Genomic DNA, 27843 nt, shown 5'->3' with positions numbered 1-27843 from the left:
TGGACTCAAAGCATGTGCACACAGTCTTGCGCTAAAGGAAGTTCCACATAAAACAATAGTGTCTAAGAAAGATAACAAGTTTATTGAAGTTATCAAATATATCTTACATGGTGCCGAGAAGTAATCCCAAGCAGTGATGGAAATTTGGCAGGCTGAGGGCAGATGTAAACAAGGCAGATCACCGTTCTGTGAAGCAGAAACACCGATCTCTGTCTTCCTCCAGTCACAGCATTCCCTCCCACAGTTAGGGTTAACCCTAACCCCCTAGGCACACATTTAAACCTTTGATCGCCCCTGATGTTAACCCCATTCCCTGCCAGTGTCATTAGTACAGTGACAGTGCATTATTTGATGCAACACTGAAAAAGTAACAAAGAAAAAAAATTATTGTTATTGATTATATAATATGCACAGAAAATATCAGTCTCCGTTTTTTCAAATCATTTAATGGTCTATAATCACAAACAATCATGTATTCTTACCATCAATCAAATGTTAATATTAATAACCATCTAACATAACCCATGAGTAGGGACCTACCTTAGGATGGAGTGTCCCTCATGTAACTGTAGTATTTGGAGCTAGGCTGTAGCCAGCCTGAGCTTTCTTATCTGGGATTGTTAGGTTTCTCCTAGGCCCAAGGAGATCGGTTGCTTCTGCCTGCTGCTGTTGAACGTCCTCCAGTAGATAGAATGAGAAGATACAATGTATCGGGGGCCTATGAATATTTATTCTGCTTTAGCCAATCCCTCTGGGGGTTTATGCCAGTAAAGTGGGCTGGGGAAGAGAATAAATATTTGGATAGACCTTCTAGAAGGGTCTTTGCCTCCTAGGCTTCGCCCTGAGAAGATGGTGTTCTAGAGCAGGGGTCTCCGAACTGTCTAAACAAAGGGCCAGTTTACGGTCCTTCAGACTTTAGGGGGGCCAGACTGAGGCCATCGGGAGTAGAAAATGTCCTGGCATCAGTGGGAGTAAACAATGCCCCATCTTTGGTGTCAGTGGGGGGGAATTGTGTACCATCGTTGGTGACATTGGGAGGAATTTGCCCCATCATTGGTGTCATTGGGCCCCATTGCTGGAGTCACTGGAGGAATTGTGCCCCATCTTTTCTGTCATTGGTAGGAATTGTGCCCCATTGCTTGTGTCATTAGGGAGGAATTGTGCCCTATCATTGGTGTCACTGCGAGGAATTGTGCCCCATCGTTGGTGGCATTGGGACGAATTGTAGCCCATTATTTGTGTCATTGGGCCCTATTGTTGGAGTCACTGGAGGAACTGTGCCCCATCGTTTCTGTCATTGGTAGGAATTGTGCCACATTGCTTGTGTCATTGGGGAGGAATTGTGCCCTATCATTGGTGTCACTGCGAGGAATTGTGCCCCATCGTTGGTGACATTGGGAGGAATTGTAGCCCATTATTGGTGTCACTGGGCCCCATTGTTGGTGTCATTGGGAGGAACTGTGACCCATCGTTGGTAGGAAATGTGCCCCATCATTGGTGTCAGCGAATGAAATGGTGCCTCGAAGGCAGGAAAAAAACGGGCAAAGGGCCGCAGTTTGGTGACCACTGTTTTAGAGGTCCTTGCCTCAAAGGCCTTCTTGCTTAGAAGAGCGTAGCTCCAGAAAGGTCTAGTTCATGCTCCCCTGAGTTACATAAGGGTACTATGTACCCCATACTCAATTACATGGGGTGGACAGAGATCTGGGGACCCCTTTATTAGCCCCTCCTCCCTACCTCGGGATATGGTGATGAAGCCTTTGTCTCTATCAACGTGTGTATCCTCCCAATGTTGAGGGTATGTGAATAAGGGTCCAGTATTGATTTTGAGTGGGACCCTACACCTTTTCTTTCCTGCACATGGCCTGGTGTCTGGTATGAATTTTAAGGAGGGATCTCAGGACCAAGGCAAACATTTTTAAAAACTCAAGAAAAATGGCATGGGGTCCTCGAAATCCATCCATGGGGGTCTTCAGTTGTTGTGATCGACAATGGATCTACATTGTGGGGAGAATGTTTATCTCCGTAGACCCCCCCCCCCCCCATCTGGCCAGGAATGAGAGGAAGAGACCTTTGTCTGAATCTACATAGAGTCAAGGTGCCTTTCAAGGTGGTGAGGCTTTTCTCTCCGACCCTTGAAAAGTACCTCCCTGGATGTTGAGGGCATGTGGCCCGGTATGGTGCAGGAGGGGGAAGGCTGCGTGCTCTCTGCTCCTTCCTTCCCTGGTCAACTGAACTCCATGTCTGGATAAAGGTTTACTATAGATCTTTAGTGGACCACCCCCCTCAACCTACATACCAGACCCATATTCCACATCCTACACTGGAGTCAACCAGCCTTGACGTGCCCCTCCCCCTCTCTCTTCTAGTAAAGCTGGTCATACACCGGTAGAATTTTGTAAATGAAATTTTTAATTTTCTGAACCTTTGCTAGATTTTTGCCAATGGTTAGTGAAGTCAAGTCGATGGTCGTTTTTGACCGTAGTGATGGAAAAATATTATTTGTATCGAGTGAACGAAAAAATTGTAAACCCAGTGGCGGGACAAGGTCATTGTCAGGGAAATGGTCATAGGAGAGCCGGCAATGTTGCCAATACTGGAAATGGGTGCGTTCCCTCGCATGCCGGCGCAAGGATGGCGAACCGGCGCACGCAGGTGCGCGAAGGCGCACGCATTACTTGACAGATGCGCCCACTCTCTGGCCTATAAAGGACTGCTGGTGAGTTCACAGATTGCTGAATTGTCATCAGCCTTCCCGTGTTCCTGAGCCTCCGTGTATATCTCCTTGGATTTCCTGTTGTGACCCAGCTTGCCCTGGACCTGTCTGATCTTCTCTCCTGGCTTTGACCCCCTGGCTTGTTCTACAGACCTTGCTGCTGCTGCTTGATCATCCGTGGATGACCCCGGCTTGCATTACGGACTTTGCTACTACTTACCTGCCTTCCCTTCCCGTGTATGATCTCGGCTTGTTCCCGTTCCTCCGCTTCAGGCTGATCCAACCGTGTTTGACCCCTGGCCTGGCTTTCACTACCGTCTCCTGTGTGCACTGTTTACAAGAACTTCTGGAGTTCCCGAGAGACACACCTGCCTTGCTGTGCATCCTGCCTCCTCCAGTATTCACCAGGTCACCATGGGTCCAGCTATTCAGTAAGTACCCTACTGGCAACCTGTGCTTCTTTGGGCACTGCACCTCCTGTACCACCTTCAGGGGTGTAGTGCACTTAGCCACAAGGGGAGCCCCCTCTCAGAACTTCGGACCTCCTACCAGGTACGTGACAGTCATCCAGTGCCCAGGGCAAATATTCCAAACTGCATCTCCTCCTTCTCTTAGGGTTGGGGTTAGCAGTGATGCTGCTGTCACTATGCCTGTCGGCCTTGTAACGGGAAGCAACTGGCACAGGGCACCCCCATCCCTGCAATAAACCATTGCGCCTGGGGCAGCCGCCCCTCCTGCCCCCCCCCCCAAAAAAATCTCCTGTGATATCCTCAGCTTCTATTCTACAACCTGGAGATTATACATTTGGAATTCCATTCTAATGGCAGGTCTGGATGACTCGATGATGACAAGAACGAATGTTCTATTGAACGTCTTAACTACGCATGTTCTAACGTTCTTGACCCATGCATTCCCCGATCCCCCCCACTCTTCATCCACTAGCAACACCCACACCTCTCTCACCATGATTTTTCCCTTTGAAGCTTCTAATGAAGAGCAGGGGAGATCAGATTACACTGGAGGAGGGGCTAATCCAGCAGTGACTCCGCCCCCTCTCGTTCTTCTAAGAGGGGCGCTCAGCCACGTGTTTTCTGAGGTGTATACCAAGGTGGGCTTCTTCCCCCAGTGTGAGATCTTGGAGTTTGTGTGAGTTCTCCGACGCCTGGAAGGGCAGGACTTCTGCGCAAAACTTTTCCCGCACTCAGGGCAGGAATACGGCTTCTCCCCCATGTGACATCTCTGGTGTACGGCAAAATATGATCCCTATAGAAGACATTTCCCACACTCGGGACACTACTACGCCTCGGAGTTTGTGTGAGTCCTCTGATGTCTTGAAAGGCAGGACTTCTGCGCGAAACTTTTCCCGCACTCAGGGCAGGAATACGGCTTCTCCCCCGTGTGGCACCTCTGATGTCTGACCAGTTCTGATTTCCACAGAAACCACTTCCCGCACTCTGTACAGGAATGTGGATTCTCCCCCGTGTGGGACTTTTGATGCGTGACAAGTTCCGATTTCAGCCTGTAACTTTTCCCGCACTCAGGGCAGGAATGTGGCTTTTCGTCCCTGTGAAACTTCTGATGCTTGGAAAGCTGTGACCTCCACGAAAAACATTTCCCGCACTCGGGGCAGGAATATGGCTTCTCACCCGTGTGAGATCTGTGATGCATGGCAAGAGTGGATTTATATGCGAAACATTTCCCGCACTCGGGGCAGGAATACGGCTTCTCCCCCGTGTGGCATATCTGATGAACAGACAGGTGGGACTTCTGAGAAAAACATTTCCCGCACTGAGTGCAGCAATACGGCCTCTCCCCCGTGTGAATTCTTTGATGGGTGACAAGTTCAGATTTTCGTTGATAACATTTCCCGCACTCGGAACAGGAAAAGGGCTTCTCACCTCTGTGGATTATCTGATGTGCAGAAAGATAGGACTTCTGGGAAAAACATTTCCCGCACTCAGGACAGGGAAATGTCTTCTCCCCGTGAATTCCAGCACCATCCCTCACAGTACGAGGTTGCTCAGAGTCAGAGGGATTCCATGGTCTATCCACACTGTGAAGTCCACCATCCATAGTGGAGATCATTGTCTTTTCTCCTCCACAATCTCCTGTGATGTCCTCATCTTCCATTCTACAACCTGGAGATAAAGTGAGACGATCCTTTGAGGGTTTCTCCATGGCGTGTCCTGGAAAAATAATAAAAACATCATCAATAGATATGAGAGGGTTAGTTCACTTCCATCAAGATTCCATCTGGATCAGGTAGATATGAGTGAGCAGATGTTCTCTGTGGTTGTCCCAACCAGCTGGGACTCTCCCCCCTCTTCAGTCAAAGGGCCTTTGGTCCTCCTCCCAGATCACTTCTACATTTACACAGCCTTATCAGAAGAGCAGGAACCAATGTGGACTGGGAGGTCCATGCTCTTTACACAACCACAAACCTAGACACTGGGCCGTGTGATCTCTGATAGACAAAAGGGTCAAAGTTCAGACTTGTAGACCCTTCACCATAGAACATGTGATCATTGGCATAGGGCAGTAATGGCGAACCTTGGCACGCCAGATGTTTTAAAACTACATTTCTCATGATGCTCGTGCACTCTGCAGTGAAGTTGAGCATCATGGGAAATGTAGTTGCAAAACATCTGGGGTGCCAAAGTTGGCCATCACTGGCCTAGGGTTTTATTGCTTAGGTCTCAACCAACTGTGGACCAATCAGTCTGCAGTAACAGAGCAGGGATAAAAGAAGAATATATGATGGCTCACCTGTGCTGATCTCTGTAGGAGTGTCCTCCTCTATGAATGTCCTCGTCATTCCAGCCTCCTCCGTATATCGCTGATCATTCCTCACATACGTCTCTTCTTCTTCACCCTCAACTTTTATAATAATCAGATCTTCACCCTAAACCAAAACAAAATCTTATTGAGTCCACACAAACCCGAGACAATAAAGCATGAGGGTCCTATAATGGATCATTGGTTTACCATCTGTGGGTTGAGGTGGACCTCCCAAGATCAGCAATCCCGTAGCAAACCACTGTAGCTCCTCAACCACCTTCGTGTAACCAATTTGATTGGCGTTGGGTGAGAACATTTGGTGGAGTAATGGGTTTGTCATCAATCTTTCCCTTTAAGAAAATAAGGTGACCCTCCCTGGGTCTTTACATTCAACTGACCATCTTGAATTTTCAAGCTTTGGCTTGGGGGTTTCTTAGCATGACTGACTTCTGGGTAGTGATTGTTCACTAAGTTGGGTCTGGAAGATCTTTTCTTGAGGACGGAAGATCTCTTTGGATATTCAATCCTTTGGCACTATGTGAGATTATGTGGGGTTCAGGCTATCTTTCATCCAATAAAGAATTGGGGGGAAATTTGTACAAATGGGGGGTTGGGTGGAGAGGCTCAAAGACACCTGGAGTGGGAGTCCACCCATCTGCCTCTAGTGGCGAGGGATGGGGGTGGAGAAGGAAGAAATAGATTGATTAGATAGATGTAGTTTATAAAGGCAAATAGTAGGCCATAAAAGAAGAGTGTCACCATAATGATGGCAAGAGATGGTGACACTTGACTTATGCCACCCAAAGTCAAAACAGCACGGTGCCCCCTGTCTCCCAGAGGCATGTTTAGAATCCCCAGAAACCAGGGCTGAGTCCATGGTGAATGGTGAGGGATGTAAGACATTAGGCACACCAGTCACTTTGACTTAACGCTAAGTGCCACCTACCTATTACTGATATCAAAACTTTGAGGCCTCTAGTGGCTCAGTTCAACCTACCTGATGATGGTGAGGGATGGTGTGACCTTCCTGTGTGGAATCCCGGGAATACAGAGGACGGGGACATCTCTCTGGTGGGTTCCCATTACTGGATCCATCTGTAGGAAACACACACACTGACTGAATACATTGTTTCTATGTGTTTATCAGATGATGGGGGATCTAGGTGGACCCTCCGTACTGCTCTCTCCTTTACAATAAAGTCTCCTCTTACCCGGTGATGTGAGGGGCGGCTGATTGTCCATCATGATGTCCTTGTAGAGATCCTTGTGTTCTTCTAAATACTCCATCACACCATACTCCTCATCCTCCTCCTTAAACTCTTCTTTAACGACAATATTATAACCCCTGAGGTCTCCAATCTGAAAATAAAAGACCTTCATTGTAACCAACAAGCTTGTATATAAATCACAACTACCAATAATTGTTCCTCATCTACCTGATGATGGTGAGGGATGGTGAGAACTTCCATTGTGGAATACAGAGAATGGGGACATCTCTCTGGTGGGTTTCTGTAGCTGGATGACAGATCTTTGTGTATTTTCTCCATCACACCATCCTCATCATCCTCCTCTTTTATATCTTCTTTAACCTCAACTTTAGGATCTCTCAGGTTTCCACTCTGAATATATAATAAAAACAACATCAATTGTAACAATGCAGATAATGTACAGATCCTAATGATACTATCAGTGATTGTTCCTCATCTACCTGATGATGGTGAGGGATGGTGTGACCTTCCTGTGTGGAATCCCGGGAATACAGAGGATTGGGACATCTCTCTGGTGGGTTCCCATTACTGGATCCATCTGTAGGAAACACACACACTGACTGAATACATTGTTTCTATGTGTTTATCAGATGATGGGGGATCTAGGAGGACCCTCCGTACTGCTCTCTCCTTTACAATAAAGTCTCCTCTTACCCGGTGATGTGAGGGGCGGCTGATTCTCCATCATGACGTCCTTGTAGAGATCCTTGTGTCCTTCTAAATACTCCCACTCCTCCATGGAGAAATAGACAGTGACATCCTGACACCTTATAGGAACCTGACACACACAATGATACAGTCACCATCCAGACACATCCCTTGTCTGTTACTGGATAATGTCCCAGAATTCCCAGAATCCTCCTCACCTCTCCTGTCAGCAGCTCCATCATCTTCTTGGTGACTTCTAGAATCTTCTCCGTGTTGTGTCTCTCAGGTTTTAGGGAGTCACATGGAGGCACTGTGATGGTCATATGATCACCTGACTTCACAAGAGGAAATCTCTGTATTGGAGAACCAATAGGAATATCATGTTAGAATCCCAGAATCCTCCTCACCTCTCCGGTCAGGTCTGTGTTTTATTAATAGAGATAAGAGTGATGTCATGTGACCTCCCAGAATCCTCCTCACCTCTCCGGTCAGGTCTGTGTTTTATTAATAGAGATAAGAGTGATGTCATGTGACCTCCCAGAATCCTCCTCACCTCTCCGGTCAGCAGGTAGATGATCTCCAGGGTGAGGTTTAGTATCTTCTCAGTCACGTGACTCCGGTCCTCCTCCATCCCCATTGGTCATGTGATCTATACAGGTTTCCTGTAGACCAAAAATTGATAATTTTTTTGATAATTTTTGATAATTTCCAGAATTATCTGGACTGTACTGATTGTACAATATTAGGATGGGGGATGTATGGGGGATAATATGAGGGTTTCTATCATGTAAGAACGGTCCCCAGGGGGATTATACACTAAGGAACATTCAGTTTAATGTTTGCTATGTTTTTGGTGTCCAGGAGCCTCTAACCCTTTGGCCTGATGGATCAGAAAGTCAGTTTTGTTTTGAGCTGTTTATCTGTGCTTAGTCTTTGGTCTTTCTCCTGACCTCTGCACTCTGTATCTTGTGCTGTGTGTTCTACACCCAATGTCATGAATCTCCACTCCCAGCTGTGTTCACCATCATAAATCTCCACTCCCGCCGGTGTCCTTCAACATCATAAATCTCCACTCTCATCTGTGTCCTCCACCATCATAAATCTCCACTTCTGGCTGTGTCCTCCACTGTCGTAAATCTCCACTTCTGGCCGTGTCCTTCACCGTTATAAATCTCCACTTCTTGCCGTGTTCTCTGATGTCATATACAGTATATCCTCTCCCAACTGTGTCCTCCACCATCCTAAATCTCCACTCCTGCTTGTGTCCTCTGACATCATAAATCTCTGTTCCTTGCTGTGATCTCCAACGTCATAAATCTCCTCTCCTGGCTGAAATCTCCTCTCCTGGTTGTGTCCTCCGACGTCACAAATCTCCTCTCCTGGTTGTGTCCTCCGACGTCATAAATCTCCTCTCCTGGTTGTGTCCTCCGACGTCATAAATCTCCTCTCCTGGTTGTGTCCTCCGACGTCATAAATCTCCTCTCCTGGTTGTGTCCTCCGACGTCATAAATCTCCTCTCCTGGTTGTGTCCTCCGACGTCATAAATCTCCTCTCCTGGTTGTGTCCTCCGACGTCATAAATCTCCTCTCCTGGTTGTGTCCTCCGACGTCATAAATCTCCTCTCCTGGTTGTGTCCTCCGACGTCATAAATCTCCTCTCCTGGTTGTGTCCTCCGACGTCATAAATCTCCTCTCCTGGTTGTGTCCTCCGACGTCATAAATCTCCTCTCCTGGTTGTGTCCTCCAACGTCATAAATCTCCTCTCCTGGTTGTGTCCTCCGACGTCATAAATCTCCTCTCCTGGTTGTGTCCTCCGACGTCATAAATCTCCTCTCCTGGTTGTGTCCTCCGACGTCATAAATCTCCTCTCCTGGTTGTGTCCTCCGACGTCATAAATCTCCTCTCCTGGTTGTGTCCTCCGACGTCATAAATCTCCTCTCCTGGTTGTGTCCTCCGACGTCATAAATCTCCTCTCCTGGTTGTGTCCTCTGACGTCATAAATATCCTCTCCTGGTTGTGTCCTCCGACGTCATAAATCTCCTCTCCTGGCTGTGTCCAGCGACGTCATAAATCTTCACTTCCAGCTGTGACGTCCGCCATCATACATCTCATGGTTCTGGGGGTAGAGGTGCCAACAAATGGCTTCCATAATGGCAAAGAGTTCACAGCAAGTTGATGACAAAATAGAGAGAGACATATATAGAAATGGATGTCCAAAGTCTTGGCATCCCTCAACAGGGGGGAATGCAACAGTACCAGTTATCACAGTCCCATGACTTCCTCCCTATTGAAAAGGAACATGGTGTTGGCTTAGAGAGACCCCTGCTTCCACATAGAGAGCAATGGTCCTCCTCTAGAGCATGCTGGCAGGGGACAGGCTTTTCTACTCAGGCTGTGGCTGCTTTCTACTGAAAACCATCTGTAAGACTTTGGTCACCTTTTGTTTTGATGCTCCCCGATTGTATTCATATGATTTAAACTGAGAGCTCCTTTAGGCTCTATGGGGACGGTACACCGATCTGAAGCCTAGAGAAGGAGTTGTAAGGGGCCCCAACGCAGATTTATGGCATGTTCAAATTTCATATACTGGTCAGCTTAGTAAAAATCGGATGACTGGACTCCTACGTTACATCTCCACACTATATATGTGTGTATCATCATCTGCTGGAGATAAAAGACGTCACAGTGACTATGGAGGAAGAGGACGGAACATGACAGGGGGGTTACTGGGTGTAAATAGAAAATAAGATCATATTACCTCCTCAGCTGCCACTTTCAGCGATATCTCCTCACTACTTCCTCCCGACTCACCTCTCACCCAGGAGCTTCCTATTTATACCTGACATCACTTCCTGTCTGTACCTGACATCACTTCCTGTCTTCTATAGAGACTTCCTGTCTCGGTATGAGCGAGATCCCCACAGTTGTTAGATGGAGGTGGGATAAGCCTTCCTGAAGAGATGGGTTTTCAAGGATCTGCTAAAGGTGGATTGTCACATATATCTGCGGCTTTGCTGCTGGTCTGTCTCGTCTGTTCTCAAAGATCAGCAGGCATGCTGGTACATGTAGTGCCATAGCTTTAACGTGTAAAGTCCTTTTGTCACCTGTTTTCATACAGGACTCCTTGTGCTCCACTTTCTGAGAGATTTCTAGCTACCTCACGTTTCAAATCTAAAGTCCGTCAGATTTTCGACTGGAAAAGTCTGCCGAAAGGTCCGATGAAGCCCACACATGATTAGATTGTCCGCTGGACTCAGTCCGTCGGACCAGTCTGGTCGAAAAGTCCGCTCGTGTGTACGCTGCATAAGATTTCCCATGTCCTACTTTTCCAGACATACCTGGTGACCCCAATATTTCCAGTGTCCTACTTTTCCAGACATACCTAGTGACCCCAAGATTTCCAGTGTCCTACTTTCCAAGAGATTGCTTGTAACCCCATGACTTCGAGTGTCCTACTTTTTGAGAAATCCCTTTTGATCCCAGTGTCCTACTTTTTGATTTCCAGTGACCCTAAGACTCTTAGTGCTCTACTTTCCAAGAGATCCCTAGTGACTCCAAGACTCCTTGTGTCTTACATTTGGAGAGATTGCTAGCTACCTCAACACTCCCAGCGTCCTTATTTCTAAGAGACACCTACTGACCCCCAAGACTACTGGTGTCCTACTTTACAAAAGATACCTTGTCAACCTGAGACTCCGATTGTCTACATTTGGTAGAAATTCCTAGTGTCCTACTTCCCGAGAGATTCCTAGTGACCTCACGACTCCTAATGTCCTATTTTCTAGGAGATTTCTAGTGACCCCAAGACTACTGGCGTCTTACTTTCCAAGAGATACCTAATAAACCCAAGATTTCTAGGGTCCTACTTTCTGGGGGATTCCTAGTGAATCCAAGACTCCAAGTGTGCTACTTTCTCAGAGATTCCTAGTGATCCCAAGACTCCTACTGTCCTAGAGATTCCTAGTGATCCCATAACTCCTACTGTTCTACTGTCCTAGAGATTCCTAGTGACCCCATAACTCCTACTGTTCTACTGTCCTAGAGATTCCTAGTGACCCCATAACTCCTACTGTTCTACTGTCCTAGAGATTCCTAGTGACCCAATGAGTTCTAGTGTCCTACTGTCCTAGAGATTCCTAGTGACCCCTTGACTCCTAGTGTGCTACTTTCTCAGAGATTCCTAGTGATCCCATGACTCCTACTGTCCTAGAGATTCCTAGTGACCCCATAACTCATACTGTTCTACTGTCCTAGAGATTCCTAGTGACCCATAACTCCTACTGTTCTACTGTCCTAGAGATTCCTAGTGACCCCATGAGTTCTAGTGTCCTACTGTCCTAGAGATTCCTAGTGATCCCATGACTTCTACTGTCCTAGAGATTCCTAGTGACCCCATAACTCCTACTGTTCTACTGTCCTAGAGATTCCTAATGACCCCTTGACTCCTAGTGTGCTACTTTCTCAGAGATTCCTAGTGATCCCAAGACTCCTACTGTCCTAGAGATTCCTAGTGACCCCATAACTCCTACTGTTCTACTGTCCTAGAGATTCCTAGTGATCCCATGACTTCTACTGTTCTACTGTCCTAGAGATTCCTAGTGACCCCATAACTCCTACTGTTCTACTGTCCTAGAGATTCCTAGTGACCTCACGACTCCTAATGTCCTATTTTCTAGGAGATTTCTAGTGACCCCAAGACTACTGGCGTCTTACTTTCCAAGAAATACCTAATAAACCCAAGATTTCTAGGGTCCTACTTTCTGGGGGATTCCTAGTGAATCCAAGACTCCTAGTGTGCTACTTTCTCAGAGATTCCTAGCGATCTCAAGACTTCTACTGTCCTAGAGATTCCTAGTGACCCCATAACTCCTACTGTTCTACTGTCCTAGAGATTCCTAGTAACCCCATAACTCCTACTGTTCTACTGTCCTAGAGATTCCTAGTGACCCCATGAGTTCTAGTGTCCTACTGCCCTAGAGATTCCTAGTGACACCTTGACTCCTAGTGTGCTACTTTCTCAGAGATTCCTAGTGATCCCAAGACTCCTACTGTTCTAGAGATTCCTAGTGACCCCATAACTCCTACTGTTCTACTGTCCTAGAGATTCCTAGTGACCCCATGACTTCTACTGTTCTACTGTCCTAGAGATTCCTAGTGACCCCATAACTCCTACTGTTCTACTGTCCTAGAGATTCCTAGTGACCCCATAACTCCTACTGTTCTACTGTTCTAGAGATTCCTAGTGACCCCATAACTCCTACTGTTCTACTGTCCTAGAGATTCCTAGTGACCCCATAACTCCCACTGTTCTACTGTCCTAGAGATTCCTAGTGACCCCATGAGTTCTAGTGTCCTACTGTCCTAGAGATTCCTAGTGACCCCTTGACTCCTAGTGTGCTACTTTCTCAGAGATTCCTAGTGATCCCAAGACTCCTACTGTCCTAGAGATTCATAGTGACCCCATAACTCCTACTGTTCTACTGTCCTAGAGATTCCTAGTGACCCCATGACTTCTACTGTTCTACTGTCCTAGAGATTCCTAGTGACCCCATAACTCCTACTGTTCTACTGTCCTAGAGATTCCTAGTGACCCCATAACTCCTACTGTTCTACTGTTCTAGAGATTCCTAGTGACCCCATAACTCCTACTGTTCTACTGTCCTAGAGATTCCTAGTGACCCCATAACTCCTACTGTTCTACTGTCCTAGAGATTCCTAGTGACCCCATGAGTTCTAGTGTCCTACTGTCCTAGAGATTCCTAGTGACCCCTTGACTCCTAGTGTGCTACTTTCTCAGAGATTCCTAGTGATCCCAAGACTCCTACTGTCCTAGAGATTCATAGTGACCCCATAACTCCTACTGTTCTACTGTCCTAGAGATTCCTAGTGACCCCATGACTTCTACTGTTCTACTGTCCTAGAGATTCATAGTGACCCCATAACTCCTACTGTTCTACTGTCCTAGAGATTCCTAGTGACCCCGTGACTTCTACTGTTCTACTGTCCTAGAGATTCCTAGTGACCCCATGACTTCTACTGTTCTACTGTTCTAGAGATTCCTAGTGACCCCTTGACTCCTAGTGTGCTACTTTCTCTGAGATTCCTAGTGATCCCAAGACTTCTACTGTCCTAGAGATTCCTAGTGACCCCTTGACTCATAATGTCCTACTTTCCAAGGGATTCCTATTGACCTTAATCCCACTAGTGTCTTGTTTAAAGGAGATTCCTAGTGATACCCAAATTCTTATAACTGGATCATCCTTGTTCCTAGTGACTGTGCGCAAGTGTCTCCTCACTCCAAGCTGTCCTGTGTGTCTGCGCACCTGTTCCCAGTGTCTGTGTGTTTTCATACACACTTTCCAGCTTGCACTTTATTCCCTACTGATCTGTGATCCCTACAGCTCAGAGCTGCATGGGACTTTTGTCTGCTTATCAGCCCTTCGTTCCCAGTAGCTGCCTGCTTGGGTGAGTCAGAGAACCACAACCTGGGAGTCGTCTGTCAGACAACCCATCTCCACCTTCAGGAACACTGGTATAAAAACAGTTAGTTCCTTAGACTCTACAATACTCCTGCCATTCCTGTGAATCCTAAATTCCATGCTATTCAAGAGCCCCACCTCTGTGCTTCTCTGTACCAGGTCAACTGTAGCCTGTACAGGTGGGCTCTCCAAGCACACCGCCATCCAGCGAGCAGGCTGCATGGAGTGTCTACGATCTTAACCATACGTAGCATTCCCCTTCATGACATGGATAAAGTAAGAGATAACTAGGCATACTGGGGAAGGGAGTTCGGGAGGATGGGAGAGGTTCTGGAGAAGTCCTGGAGGTGAGTTTGGGAAGAGGTGATGAAGGAGCTGGGGGGCAAGGAGGTAATGGAAGGTGCAGAGAAAACGGGTGATATTTTGAGAAGAAGTTGGTGATGTAGCACGTGGTAGAGATTTGGATAGTTTTGTATGTTAGTATTTTAAATTGTATTTGTTATAAAAAATCTAAAAAGATTAACCATTCCCGGACCACCCACTGTGGATATACGTCGTTACTTTGACGTAAAATACCGGGGTAATGGCAGCAGCTAGCTGCCATAACCCCGGTATATTTTTGCACAGTGGGCGATCCGCTTTAACATAAAAGTGGTCCCCACCGCTTCCCGGGTTGTTTCTGCCGCCTACTTGGAGAGATCAGCAGCAATGGAAACAATCTGATCCCCGGGACTGATGGGCAGATCATACCTGACATACGTCTCGTCTACGTCACCCTCAGCTTTCATGTTCATCAGATCTTCACCCTAAACCGACAGAATGGCAGAAAATAACATCTGTAACATAGAAGTATTTATGGTGTGAGATCAAATATCAGTTTGACAGAAACTTGACCCTTCATGAAGCTCAAGGCCAAATATTGATATCCAGGCTGGAGAAAGGACAGGACATGTCCCATGGAGATTGGTCTAGGGCAGTGGTGGCCAGATGTGGCCCTTTGCTTGCTTTTATCTGGCCCTTGTGGCACTATTTCATCCACTGATACTAACAATGGGGCACAATTCCTCCCAATGACACCAAGGACAGGGCACAATTCCTCCCAATGACACCAACAATGGGGCAAAATTCCTCCCAAGGACACCAACGATGTGGCATAATTCCTCCTACTGACACCAACAGTGGGGCACAACTCCTCTCACTGACACCAATGATGGGGCACATTTGCTCCCAATGACAACAATAATGGGGCACAATTCCTCCCAATGACACCAATGATAGGGCACAATTCCTCCTAATGATGAGGCACACTTCCTCTCAATGACACCAACGATGGGGCATAAAACCTCCTACTGACACCAATGATGGGGCATATCTTCTCAAAACCATATTCAGTTCTTTATTTTTATAAATTTGTGTTCAAATTTTAATGTGTACCAAAAGAATCTTTTGTATTTTTTATACCTTCCTTTGTCTATGCCCTTCAAAGTCCCATTTAGAGGTTATGTTGTCCGAAGGTTTTCTAACGATGGGGCACCATTCCTCCCAATGATACCAATGATGTGGCACTATTCCTCCCAATGACACCAATGATGTGGCACAATTCCTCCCAATGACACCAATGATGGGGCACAATTCCTCCCAGTGACACCAATGATGTGGCACAATTCCTCCCAATGATACCAATGATGGGGCACAATTCCTTCCAATGACACCAATGATGGGGCACAATTCCTCCCAATGACACCAATGATGTGGCACAATTCCTCCCAATGACACCAACAATGGGGCACAATTCCTCCCACCGACACCAATGATGAGGCACAATTCCTCCCAATGAGACCAATGATAGGGCACAATTCTTCCCAATGACACCAATGATGGGGCACAATTCCTCCCAATAACACCAATGATAGGGCACAATTCTTCCCAATGACACCAATGATGGGGCACAATTCCTCCCAATGACACCAATGATGGGGCACAATTCCTCCCAATGACACCAATGATGGGGCACAATTCCTCCCAATGACACCAACGATGGGGCATAAAACCTCCTACTGACACCAATGATGGGGCACATCTTGTCAAAACCATATTCAGTTCTTTATTTTTATAAATTTGTGTTCAAATTTGAATGTGTACCAAAAGAATCTTTTGTATTTTTTATACATTACTTTGTCTATGCCCTTCAAAGTCCCATTTAGAGGTTGTGTTGTCCGAGTGTTTCTAACGATGGGGCACAATTCATCTCAATGACACCAATGATGGGGCACAATTCCTCCCAATGACACCAACAATGGGGCACAATTCCTTCCAATGACACCAAAGATGTGGCACAATTCCTCCCAATGACACCAATGATGTGGCACACTCCCTCCCAATGACACCAACAATGGGGCACAATTCCTCCCAATGACACCAAAGATGTGGCACAATTCCTCCCAATGACACCAATGATGTGGCACACTCCCTCCCAATGACACCAACAATGGGGCACAATTTCTCTCAATGACGCCAACAATGTGGCCCAATGACACCAATGATGGGGCACAATTACTCCCACTGAGACAAACAATGAGGGATTCTTTTTTCCTACCAATGTAGGGACCTTGCCTACTCCCACTGACCACTGTCTGGTCCTCATGAAGTCTAAAGGACAGTAAACTGGCCCTTTGTTTAGAATGTTTGGAGACCCCTGGTCTAGGGCAAAACGTCCAGGCCCTAAACCATGCAAAGTAAGTGGGCCGTAAGAGGTTGATTTTTCTAGCTTTAAGCAGCATAAGAATAATGGAGTTGTAAAGACCTCCAATCCCTCAGGATTTGGTTTTCAACAGCCAAACTGTCAGAGCCAGCAACTGTGAAGCAGGATAGTTGACCGACCCTTGATACAACGGGTCAAGTAGTGCCCATAAAGTGTCTCCCAGGGGTCAGAGACCAAAAATAAATGGGGGAGAAGGCAGGGATTGAAACTGAAGCCTATATCTCTGGGACACGTCATCCTAGACTCAGAAATCTGAAATTCCCTGTATCAAGGCAGCCAAAAAGGTCAATAGATGTCGCCATACTTGTAAAAGTGGAGGCATCCATTCATTGCAACAAGGAGGAGAAAGAACGTCTCTGCATGAAGAAGAGTGCACAGTCTTCCCAATATTTCAGGTAGAATTCAGAATCTGAAGTCAGAAACCTGCTCTCAGTAGAAAGAGGTCGATCATTACCCATGGACACCAGTAAAAAAACGACTACTGGGTGTGGGGGTTTTCCCAGCAGCTTGGTTTGGCAGTGTCCTTCAGGTGCTGTCTTGATTGACCACTAGGGTCTTTCTAAGGTATCACTCTTCTATGAAAAACGAAATAAACTGTAACAATGCAGATAATGTACAGATCTTAATGATACTATCAGTGATTGTTCCTCATCTACCTGATGATGGTGAGGGATGGTGTGACTTTCCTGTGTGGAATCCCGGGAATACAGAGGACGTGGAAATACCTCTGGTGGGTTTCTGTTTTTAGGTGGCTCCATCATATCGTGGTGTCCTTTAGAATGCGCCTTCATCAAACCATTATCAACACCCTCCTCTTTAAACTCTTCTTTGACCACAATATTATAATCCCCGAGGTTTCCACTCTGAATATATAATAAAACATTCATTGCAACAAACATGCTTGTGTAGAAGTCATCGATACCAAAAATTGTTACCCATCTACCTGATGATGGTGAGGGATGGTGTGATCTTCCTGTGTGGAAACCCAGGAATACAGGAGGATGGGGACATCTCTCTGGTGGATTTCTCTTATTTGGTGGATCCATCATATACTTATGTCCATCTGAAAGCTCCTCCATCACTCCATACTCCTCCTCTTTATACTCTTCTTTAACATCAATATTATCATCCCGATGTTTCCACTCTGAATATATAATAAAACATTCATTGTAACAAACATGTTTGTATATAAATCACAACTACCAATAATTGTTCTTCATCTACCTGATGGTGAGGGATGGTGTAATCCCGGGAAAATAGAGGACAGGGACATCTCTCTGGTGGGATTCTGTTTTTAGGTGGCTCCATCATGACATCCTTGTGTCCTTCAGAAGGTGCCTTCATCAAACCATCATCTTCCTCTTTAAACTCTTCTTTGACTACAATATTATAATCCCTGAGGTTTCCACTGAATATATAATAACACATTATTGTAACATCTGTTGGGTGTGAGGTCCCATCATCTGTTGGGTGTGAGGTCCATCATCTGTTGGGTATGAGGTTCCGTCATCTGTTGGGTGTGTGGTCCGTCATCTGTTGGGAGTGAGGTCCATCATCTGTTGGGTGTGAGGGCCCGTCATCTGTTGGGAGTGAGAGGTCCCGCCATCTGTTGGGTGTGAGAGGTCCAGCCATCTGTTGGGTGTGAGGTCCCGTCATCTGTTGAGTGTGAGGTCCCGTCATCTGTTGGGTGTGAGGTCCTGTCATCTGTTGGGTGTGAGATTCCATCATCTCTTGGGTGTGAGGTCCTGTCATCTCTTGGGTGTGAGATCCTGTCATCTCTTGGGTGTGAGATCCTGTCATCTCTTGGGTGTGAGGTCCTGTCATCTCTTGGGTGTGAGGTCCTGTCATCTCTTGGGTGTGAGGTCCTGTCATCTGATGGGTGTAAGGTCCTATCATCTGTTGGGTGTGAGGTTCCGTCATCTGTTGGGAGTGGGGTCCCGTCATCTGTTGGGTGTGAGATCCTGTCATCTCTCGGGTGTGAGGTCCTGTCATCTGTTGGGTGTGAGGTCCCGTCATCTGTTGGGAGTGAGGTCCCGTCATCTCTTGGGTGTGAGGTCCCGTCATCTGTTGGGTGTGAGGTCCCATCATCTGTTGCGAGTGAGGTCCCGTCATCTCTTGGGTGTGAGGTCCTGTCATCTGTTGGGTGTGAGGTCCCGTCATCTGTTGGGAGTGAGGTCCCGTCATCCCTTGGGTGTGAGGTCCTGTCATCTGTTGGGTGTGAGGTCCCGTCATCTGTTGGGAGTGAGGTCCCGTCATCTCTTGGGTGTGAGGTCCCGTCATCTGTTGGGTGTGAGGTCCCATCATCTGTTGCGAGTGAGGTCCCGTCATCTCTTGGGTGTGAGGTCCCGTCATCTCTTGGGTGTGAGGTCCCATCATCTGTTGCGAGTGAGGTCCCGTCATCTCTTGGGTGTGAGATCCCGTCATCTCTTGGGTGTGAGGTCCCGTCATATCTTGGGTGTGAGATCCCGTCATCTCTTGGGTGTGAGGTTCTGTTATCTGTTGGGTGTGAGGTCCCGTTATCTGTTGGGTGTGAGGTCCCGTCATCTGTTGGGTGTGAGGTCCCGTCATCTGTTGGGTGTGAGGTCCGTCATCTGTTGGGTGTGTGGTCATGTCTTTTAGTGAGTATGAGGTCATTTTTTTGGCGTGTGGGGTTCCTAGGGGTGGAGGGATCCACAAGGTTCTCTGTAACACAAACTGGGTGACTTTGGATAGGTGTGAGGTCCCGTCATCTGTTGGGTGTGAGGTCCCGTCATCTGTTGGGTGTGGGGTTCGTCATCTGTTGGGTGTGAGGTCATGTCTTTTAGTGAGTATGAGGTCATGTTTTTGGCGTGTGGGGTTCCTAGGGGTGGAGGGATCCACAAGGTTCTCTGTGACACAAACTGGGTGACTTTGGATAGGTGTGAGGTCCCGTCATCTGTTGGGAGTGAGGTCCCGTCATCTCTTGGGTGTGAGGTCCCGTCATCTGTTGGGTGTGAGGTCCCATCATCTGTTGCGAGTGAGGTCCCGTCATCTCTTGGGTGTGAGGTCTCGTCATCTCTTGGGTGTGAGGTCCCATCATCTGTTGCGAGTGAGGTCCCGTCATCTCTTGGGTGTGAGATCCCGTCATCTCTTGGGTGTGAGGTCCCGTCATCTCTTGGGTGTGAGATCCCGTCATCTCTTGGGTGTGAGGTTCTGTTATCTGTTGGGTGTGAGGTCCCGTTATCTGTTGGGTGTGAGGTCCCGTCATCTGTTGGGTGTGAGGTCCCGTCATCTGTTGGGTGTGAGGTCCGTCATCTGTTGGGTGTGTGGTCATGTCTTTTAGTGAGTATGAGGTCATTTTTTTGGCGTGTGGGGTTCCTAGGGGTGGAGGGATCCACAAGGTTCTCTGTGACACAAACTGGGTGACTTTGGATAGGTGTGAGGTCCCGTCATCTGTTGGGTGTGAGGTCCCGTCATCTGTTGGGTGTGAGGTTCGTCATCTGTTGGGTGTGAGGTCATGTCTTTTAGTGAGTATGAGGTCATGTTTTTGGCGTGTGGGGTTCCTAGGGGTGGAGGGATCCACAAGGTTCTCTGTAACACAAACTGGGTGACTTTGGATAGGACATCTATAATCCACTCAAAGTGGATGTTTGTTGTGAACAATATTATTCAGTTCTGCAGGATCCCGTTCTCACACCCAACAGCTGATGGGACCCCACTCCCAACAGATGACGGGACCTCACACCCAACAGATGATAGGACCTCACACCCATCAGATGATCAGACCTCACACCCAACAGATGACAGGACCTCACACCCAAGAGATGACAGGATCTCACACCCAAGAGATAACAGGATCTCACACCCAAGAGATGACAGGATCTCACACCTAAGAGATGACAGGCTCAGTTTCTGGCTCATTGCATTATCCGTGCCCCTAGTGATTCCAGTGTTCCTGGCCCATTGCGTCCTCTGTGCCCTTAGTGACTCCAGTGTTCCTGACCCATTGCGTCCTCAGTGCCCCTAGTGACTCCAGTGTTCCTGGCCCATTCCATCCTCTGTGCCCCTAGTGACTCCAGTGTTCCTGGCCCATTGCATCCTCAGTGCCCCTAGTGACTCCAGTGTTCCTGGCCCATTCCATTCTCTGTGCCCCTAGTGACTCCAGTGTTCCTGGCCCATTCCATCCTCTGTGCCCCTAGTGACTCCAGTGTTCCTGGCCCATTCCATCCTCTGTGCCCCTAGTGACTCCAGTGTTCCTGACCCATTCCATCCTCTGTGCCCCTAGTGACTCCAGTGTTCCTGGCCCATTCCATTCTCCATGCCCCTAGTGACTCCAGTGTTCCTGGCCCATTCCATCCTCTGTGCCCCTAGTGACTCCAGTGTTCCTGGCCCAATGCGTCCTCAGTGCCCTTAGTGACTCCAGTGTTCCTGGCCCATTCCATTCTCCGTGCCCCTAGTGACTCCAGTGTTCCTTGCATCCTCAGTGCCCCTAGTGACTCCAGTGTTCCTGGCCCATTGCATCCTCAGTGCCCCTAGTGACTCTACTTTCTTGGCCCATTGCATCGTCTGTGCCCTTAGTAACTCCAGTGTTCCTGGCCCATTGCATCCTCAGTGCCCCTAGTGACTCCAGTGTTCCTGGCCCATTGCATCCTCTGTGCCCCTAGTGACTCCAGTGTTCCTGGCCCATTGCATCCTCTGTGCCCCTAGTGACTCCAGTGTTCCTGGCCCATTGTGTCCTCAGTGGCCCTAGTGCACCACCATGGCTCCAGGCTTCCAATAACCCCTGCTGGGTCTAATGTCTACTTGCCAGTGTCTCCAGCATTCCTATAACCACATCTGCCCCTGTGTGCCCAGCAACCCAGTGCTCCCAGAGTGTTTAGTACCCCTGCCTTCCCATGAGTCCAGTGCTTTCATGACTGTTACTCCCATGTGTACTCCTGCCCTCCTGTGAGTGCAGAACTTCCTGTTTGCCAGATTACTGTGCTCTTTCCAGCCAGTATCTCACTTCTTTCACTCCTGCTGCCGTCCATTCCTTCGCTACCAATCGTTTCTGACCTTTGGCTTGCTCCTTGAATAAACTTCTGCTTGATCTCAATCTGAATCCACTTGTTACCAACCTTCGGCTTGTTTACTGCTTGATCTCTACGTTTCTGCTTGATCTCTACCTTCTATATCTGCCAATGGACCCCAGCTTGCTTGGACCCCTGGTAAGGGGATTCTGAGGACCTTGACCAACACGCAGCAAAATCCACCTCCACCCTCATTAGCTCTGGAAAATACTGGTTAATGTTTAAACCCCGCACCTCGGGTGAGCCCACATTATCGGCCAGGATGACCTGCTTGTTACTTATCCTGCTGGTTGGTAGGAGTCTCTTGACTGCTCTAGCTACTGGTGTCTGAGCCTGACCCCTGACTATGACACCTGGACAATGGACATAGGATTGAAGGCTTCCTCCTACCCAAGACACTTTGAAGCCTTCAAGCTCAAGGCCCCAAACCAGGATTACAAAGCCTGGAGAAGACTGAAAAGCCAGTCTTTTCCACGCTCTGGAACTTCTCACTCTGCGCATCATCTGCCTATTTATATTCAGTGGTAGGGCCTAGCACTGTCATAACCCAACCCAATATCCAGTCACACTTTCACAATTTTTTTTTGGGGGGGGGCGGGAATTAACAACTGCTGATCCTGACCTAATCTGAACACTTACCTTCCATGCCCAATTCCGTAGTCATAACCTTTCCAGGGAACTAAATGCATAGATTAAGATTTGTTGAAGGATCAAATAGGGGTTCGGGGCTTTCATAGTCACAATGCTGAGCCTCCACTAAGGAACCTCAGGAGAGAGATGTTCCTATTCAGGTTCAAACCAACGTTGGGGCACTTTAGCCTCTCGATGACCACGTAATATAGCAAGGAGGGTGTTCCACAATGGTTTAGCTCACCTTTTCACAAAATGTTAAAAGGTGAATGTACTCACAACACCCTCCTCACACCCCGACTTCACGCTGCACTTACCTTCTTGGAAGATTATCTTTCCACGCCAGCAGATGTAGCAATCTGGACATTTGAAAGCCACGCTCTTCTGCCCTCTTTTTGCTTTTGTGGAACACCCGGGACAACCCAGAGTGACTCCCATTGGTCAGCGTGGTCATGTGCCATCGGTGACCAAAGCCCGCTCACCCCCCCATGATGCTACAGGACCCTCTGGGCTGTCTATTGTATTTTTCAGATGCCGTACAATGGCTGTGTGGGTGGCAGAAGATAATCAAGGAGGGTTCCCAGTCTTTTTTCTAAATCAAAGAGGTTTTTATTAAGGAAATACCAGGTACAAAAATAGTAAGAAACAAGTATAGACAACTTTTTCAATTCCAGTATACCATTAGGCACATCTGTAAAAAAAACCTCACAATTCAATCAAATCTAAAACATTAGAAGGTTGCATTTTCATCCTACAGGCATAAACATGTCACCTCCCCTTACATAGTTACATAGTGGCCTCATAAATCACTAAAATTAACATAGTTACATAGTAGGTGAGGTTGAAAAAAGACACAAGTCCAACCTATGTGTGTGATTATGTGTCAGTATTACATTACATATCCCTGTATGTTGTGGTCATTCAGGTGATTATCTAATAGTTTCTTGAAGCTATCAATGCTCCCCGCTGAGACCACCGCCTGTGGAAGGGAATTCCACATCCTGGCCGCTCTTACAGTAAAGAACCCTCTACATAGTTTAAGGTTAAACCTCTTTTCTTCTAATTTTAATGAGTGGCCACGGGTCTTGTTAAACCCTCTTCCACAAAAAAGTTTAAAAGTTTTCTCCCTATTGTGGGGTCACCAGTCCGGTATTTATATATTGAAATCATATCCCCTCTCAAGCGTCTCTTCTCCAGAGAGAATAAGTTCAGAGCTCACAACCTTTCCTCATAACTAAGATCCTCCAGACCCTTTATTAACTTTGTTGCCCTTCTTTGTACTCGCTCCATTTCCAGTACATCCTTCCTGAGGACTGGTGCCCAGAACTGGACAGCATACTCCAGGTGCGGCCGGACCAGAGTCTTGTAGAGCGGGAGAATTATCGTTTTATCTCTGGAGTTGATCCCCTTTTTAATGCCAATATTCTGTTTGCTTTATTAGCAGCAGCTGGTCCTTTTCCATCCTAGATCCCCCCAGAGGTTCTCCCCCCAGTCTATAGATTGCATTCAGATTTTTTCCACCCAAATGCATTATTTTACATTTTTCTACATTGAACCTCATTTGCCATGTAGTTGCCCCTCCCCCATTCATTTGTTCAGATCTTTTTGCAAGGTTTCCACATCCTGCGGAGAAGTTATTGCCCTGCTTAGCTTAGTATCATCTGCAAATACAGAGATTGAACTGTTTATCCCATCCTCCAGATCATTTATGAACAAATTAAATAGGATTGGTCCCAGCACAGAACCCTGGGGAACCCCACTACCCACCCCTGACCATTCTGAGTACTCCCCATTTATCACCACCCTCTGAACTCGCCCTTGTAGCCAGTTTTCAATCCATGTACTCACCCTATGGTCCATGCCAACGCACCTTATTTTGTACAGTAAACGTTTATGGGGAACTGTGTCAAATGCTTTTGCAAAATCCAGATACACCACGTCTACGGGCCTTCCTTTATCTAGATGGCAACTCACCTCCTCATAGAAGGTTAATAGATTGGTTTGGAAAGAACGATTCTTCATGAATCCATGCTGATTACTGCTAATGATATCGTTCTTATTACTAAAATCTTGTATATAGTCCCTTATCATCCCCTCCAAGAGTTTACATACTATTGATGTTAGGCTAACTGGTCTGTAATTCCCAGGGATGTATTTTGGGCCCATAGAAGGTTAATAGATTGGTTTGGCAAGAATGATTCTTCATGAATACATGCTGATTACTGTCCATGTACTCACCCTATGATCCATGCCAACGGACCTTATTTTGTACAGTAAACGTTATGGGGAACTGTATTGAATGCCATTGCAAAATCCAGATACATCCTTCAACCTTCCCCATCCACACACCTAAAGGGTTGGGTGTCGGGTGTTCAATTTATAAGACCTGCATGCGGCTGTACGTCTTACTTATACCACTTCCAAATTCCTAGGATTCTCCCAGAATACACTCAACTTGTGGGACACTGCAGGACACTCTCATCAGAACGAGCTCCCTAGGGGTTATTCCCGGAAAATTGAGCCATGGAGACCAACGTTTTTTTTTCATGTTTATTAAGGCAACCCCTATGCTGGTCTATCTATCTCCAAAAGGAGTGTGTTCTGCCATAGGAGTCACCCATGTTTTGATGGTGGAGTTATGGATTTCCAGGCCCAGTAGAATGACCTTCCCTGGCCTGAAATAGGGCCCTGGAAAAGGCCACCACAGTCGCTTCCTCAGGTATCACTTCTTCAAGGATTTTAAATAAACAACAAACAGGGTTCAAAGGGACATTCACCTGGAATGTCCCTTTGAGGACTTCGCTCCAGTAGCGATGTAACTTTGGGAATCGCCTTAGGAGAGGAAAAAGATCCTCAGATGTTCATCTACATCTACCACACCAGGAGTCTACCCATCTTGTGACGTTTCAGGGTTCCCAGTCTTTGATGCTTTTGATGAAGGCCTAAGGGCGAAACGCGTCAGTATTTTTGGATGATGTTATTGCTGTAATGCTTAAATAAATATTTTCTATGGAGAAGCTGTCGAGTTGCCGGCTTGTACTTTCTATGGATCTTTCCCAGTCTTTGTTTGGTGATCGGGAGCTGGTGGGATGGGGTCCTGGTCATGTGACCACTGTGACGGCCAATATACTGCTTGACTCAGTTTTTTCTGAAGAGCAAGGGAGATCAGACTACACTGCAGGAGGGATTTATGAACCAAAAGCAACCCCCCCCCACCACCACCACCTTTCCTCTCTTGTAGCAAAGTAAGACAAACAGATTTGCAAATTTTGTAATCTTTATTTTCTGATGAAGAGTTTCTTATATTATTATAAACATCAAAGTCAAGGTGAGCATCAAGGTTTGCTTCTTCCATAGGTGAGACTTCTATGATTCATAGAGAAGACATTTCCTGGACTGGGGACTCTAATACACCTCAAGGTTTGTGTGGGTTCTCTGATGCTTGGAAAGACTGGACTTATCTGTAAAACACTTCCCGCACTCGGGACAAGAATACGGCTTCTCCCCCGTGTGACATCTCTGATGTCTGGCAAGATGGGACTTCTGTGAAAAACGTTTCCCGCAGTCTAGGCAGGAATACGGCTTCTCCCCCGTGTGAAGTTTTCGATGTCTGACCAGGTCTGATTTCCTTGGGTAACATTTCCCGCACTCAGGGCAGGAATACAGATTCTCTCCCGTGTGGCACCTCTGATGTACGGCAAGATAGGCCTCCTGTGAAAAGCATTTCCCGCACTCCGGGCAGGGGTATGGTTTCCCCTCCATGTGAGTTTTTTGATGTACGAGAAGGTCTGACTTCCATGGATAACATTTCCCGCACTCAGGACAGGAATGCGGCTTCTCTCCTGTGTGCAATCTCAGATGTCTGGAAAGATGGGAATTCTGTGAAAAACCCTTCCCGCACTCCGGGCAGGAATACGGCTTCTCCCCCGTGTGAAGTTTTCGATGTCTGACCAGATCTGATTTCCTTGGGTAACATTTCCCGCACTCAGGGCAGGAATACAGATTCTCTCCCGTGTGGCACCTCTGATGTACCGCAAGATAGGCCTCCTGTGAAAAGCATTTCCCGCACTCGGGGCAGGGAAACGGCTTCCCCTCCACGTGGCTCTTTTGGTGTACGAGAAGGTCCGATTTCCATGGATAACATTTCCCGCACTCAGAACAGGAATACGGCTTTTCTCCCGTGTGCAACCTCTGATGTCGGGAAAGATTGGACTTCTGTGAAAAGCGTTTCCCGCAGTCTAGGCAGGAATACGGCTTCTCCCCCGTGTGAAGTTTTCGATGTCTGACCAGGTCCGATTTCCTTGGATAACATTTGCCACACTCAGGGCAGGAATACAGATTTTCTCCTGTGTGGCACTTCCGATGCACAGCCAGGTAGGCCTCTTGTGAAAAGCGTTTCCCGCACTCGGGGCAGGGAAAAGGCTTCCCCTCCACGTGACTTTTTTGATGTATGAGAAGGTCTGATTTGCGTGGATAACATTTCCTGCAATCAGGACAGGAAAATGTCTTCTTCCCCTGAATCCCGGCACTGTCCCTCACAGTAGGAGGTTGCTCAGAGTCAGAGGGATTCCATGGTCTATCCACACTGTGAAGTCCACCATCCATAGTGGAGATCATTGTCTTTTCTCCTCCACAATCTCCTGTGATGTCCTCATCTTCCATTTTACAACCTGGAGATAAAGTGAGACGATCCTTTGAGGGTTTCTCCATGGCGTGTCCTGGAAAAATATAAAAACATCATCAATAGATATGAGAGGGTTAGTTCACTTCCATCAAGATTCCATCTGGATCAGGTAGATATGAGTGAGCAGATGTTCTCTGTGGATGTCTCAGCTGCCAGCAAAGGTTCAGTCCAAACTTGTGTTTGGAGAGAACCTTATGCTCATCCCTACTCTGGACCAATCAGTGAGCAGTAACAGAGCAGAGATAACAGAAGAAAATGTTATGGCTCACCTGTGCTGATCTCTGTAGGAGTGTCCTCCTCTATAAATGTCCTCGTCATTCCATCCTCCTCCATAGACTGCTGATCATCCCTCACATCTATCTCTTCTTCTTCATCCTCAACTTTTATGATAATCAGATCTTCAACCTAAACCAACAAAATGTCTCCACATGTCAGACTGTTCAATTACTTGTATGTTCCCAACCCTCAACTCCACCTACCTGATGATGGTGGGGGATGGTGTGATCTTCCTGTGTGGAATCCCGGGAATACAGAGGACGGGGACATCTCTCTGGTGGGTTCCCATTACTGGATCCATCTGTAGGAAACACACACACTGACTGAATACATTGTTTCTATGTGTTTATCAGATGATGGGGGATCTAGGTGGACCCTCCGTACTGCTCTCTCCTTTACAATAAAGTCTCCTCTTACCCGGTGATGTGAGGGGCGGCTGATTGTCCATCATGACGTCCTTGTAGAGATCCTTGTGTCCTTCTAAATACTCCCACTCCTCCATGGAGAAATAGACAGTGACATCCTGACACCTTATAGGAACCTGACACACACAATGATACAGTCACCATCCAGACACATC

The 27843-nt window shown here is 47.1% G+C and overlaps 1 protein-coding gene and 1 pseudogene across 1 annotated transcript in view; both read right to left on the bottom strand.

The window, feature by feature from the left end:
* LOC141104930 (uncharacterized) overlaps nucleotides 1-27843 on the bottom strand; it is a 170256-nt gene that overhangs the window by 98987 nt on the left and 43426 nt on the right. Inside the window, exon 2 of the mRNA XM_073594736.1 lies at nucleotides 7414-7537. The gene's annotated coding sequence lies outside the window, so the exon portion shown is untranslated. The remainder of the gene's footprint in view (nucleotides 1-7413; nucleotides 7538-27843) is intronic.
* On the bottom strand, nucleotides 154-27584 carry LOC141104977 (uncharacterized; annotated as a pseudogene).

Source organism: Aquarana catesbeiana, linkage group LG08, assembly GCF_042186555.1.
Source record: "Aquarana catesbeiana isolate 2022-GZ linkage group LG08, ASM4218655v1, whole genome shotgun sequence".
In the NCBI taxonomy this organism is placed as follows: domain Eukaryota; kingdom Metazoa; phylum Chordata; class Amphibia; order Anura; family Ranidae; genus Aquarana; species Aquarana catesbeiana.
The sequence above is the reverse complement of the archived record's forward strand: the minus strand, read 5'-3'. Positions and strand labels throughout refer to the sequence as shown.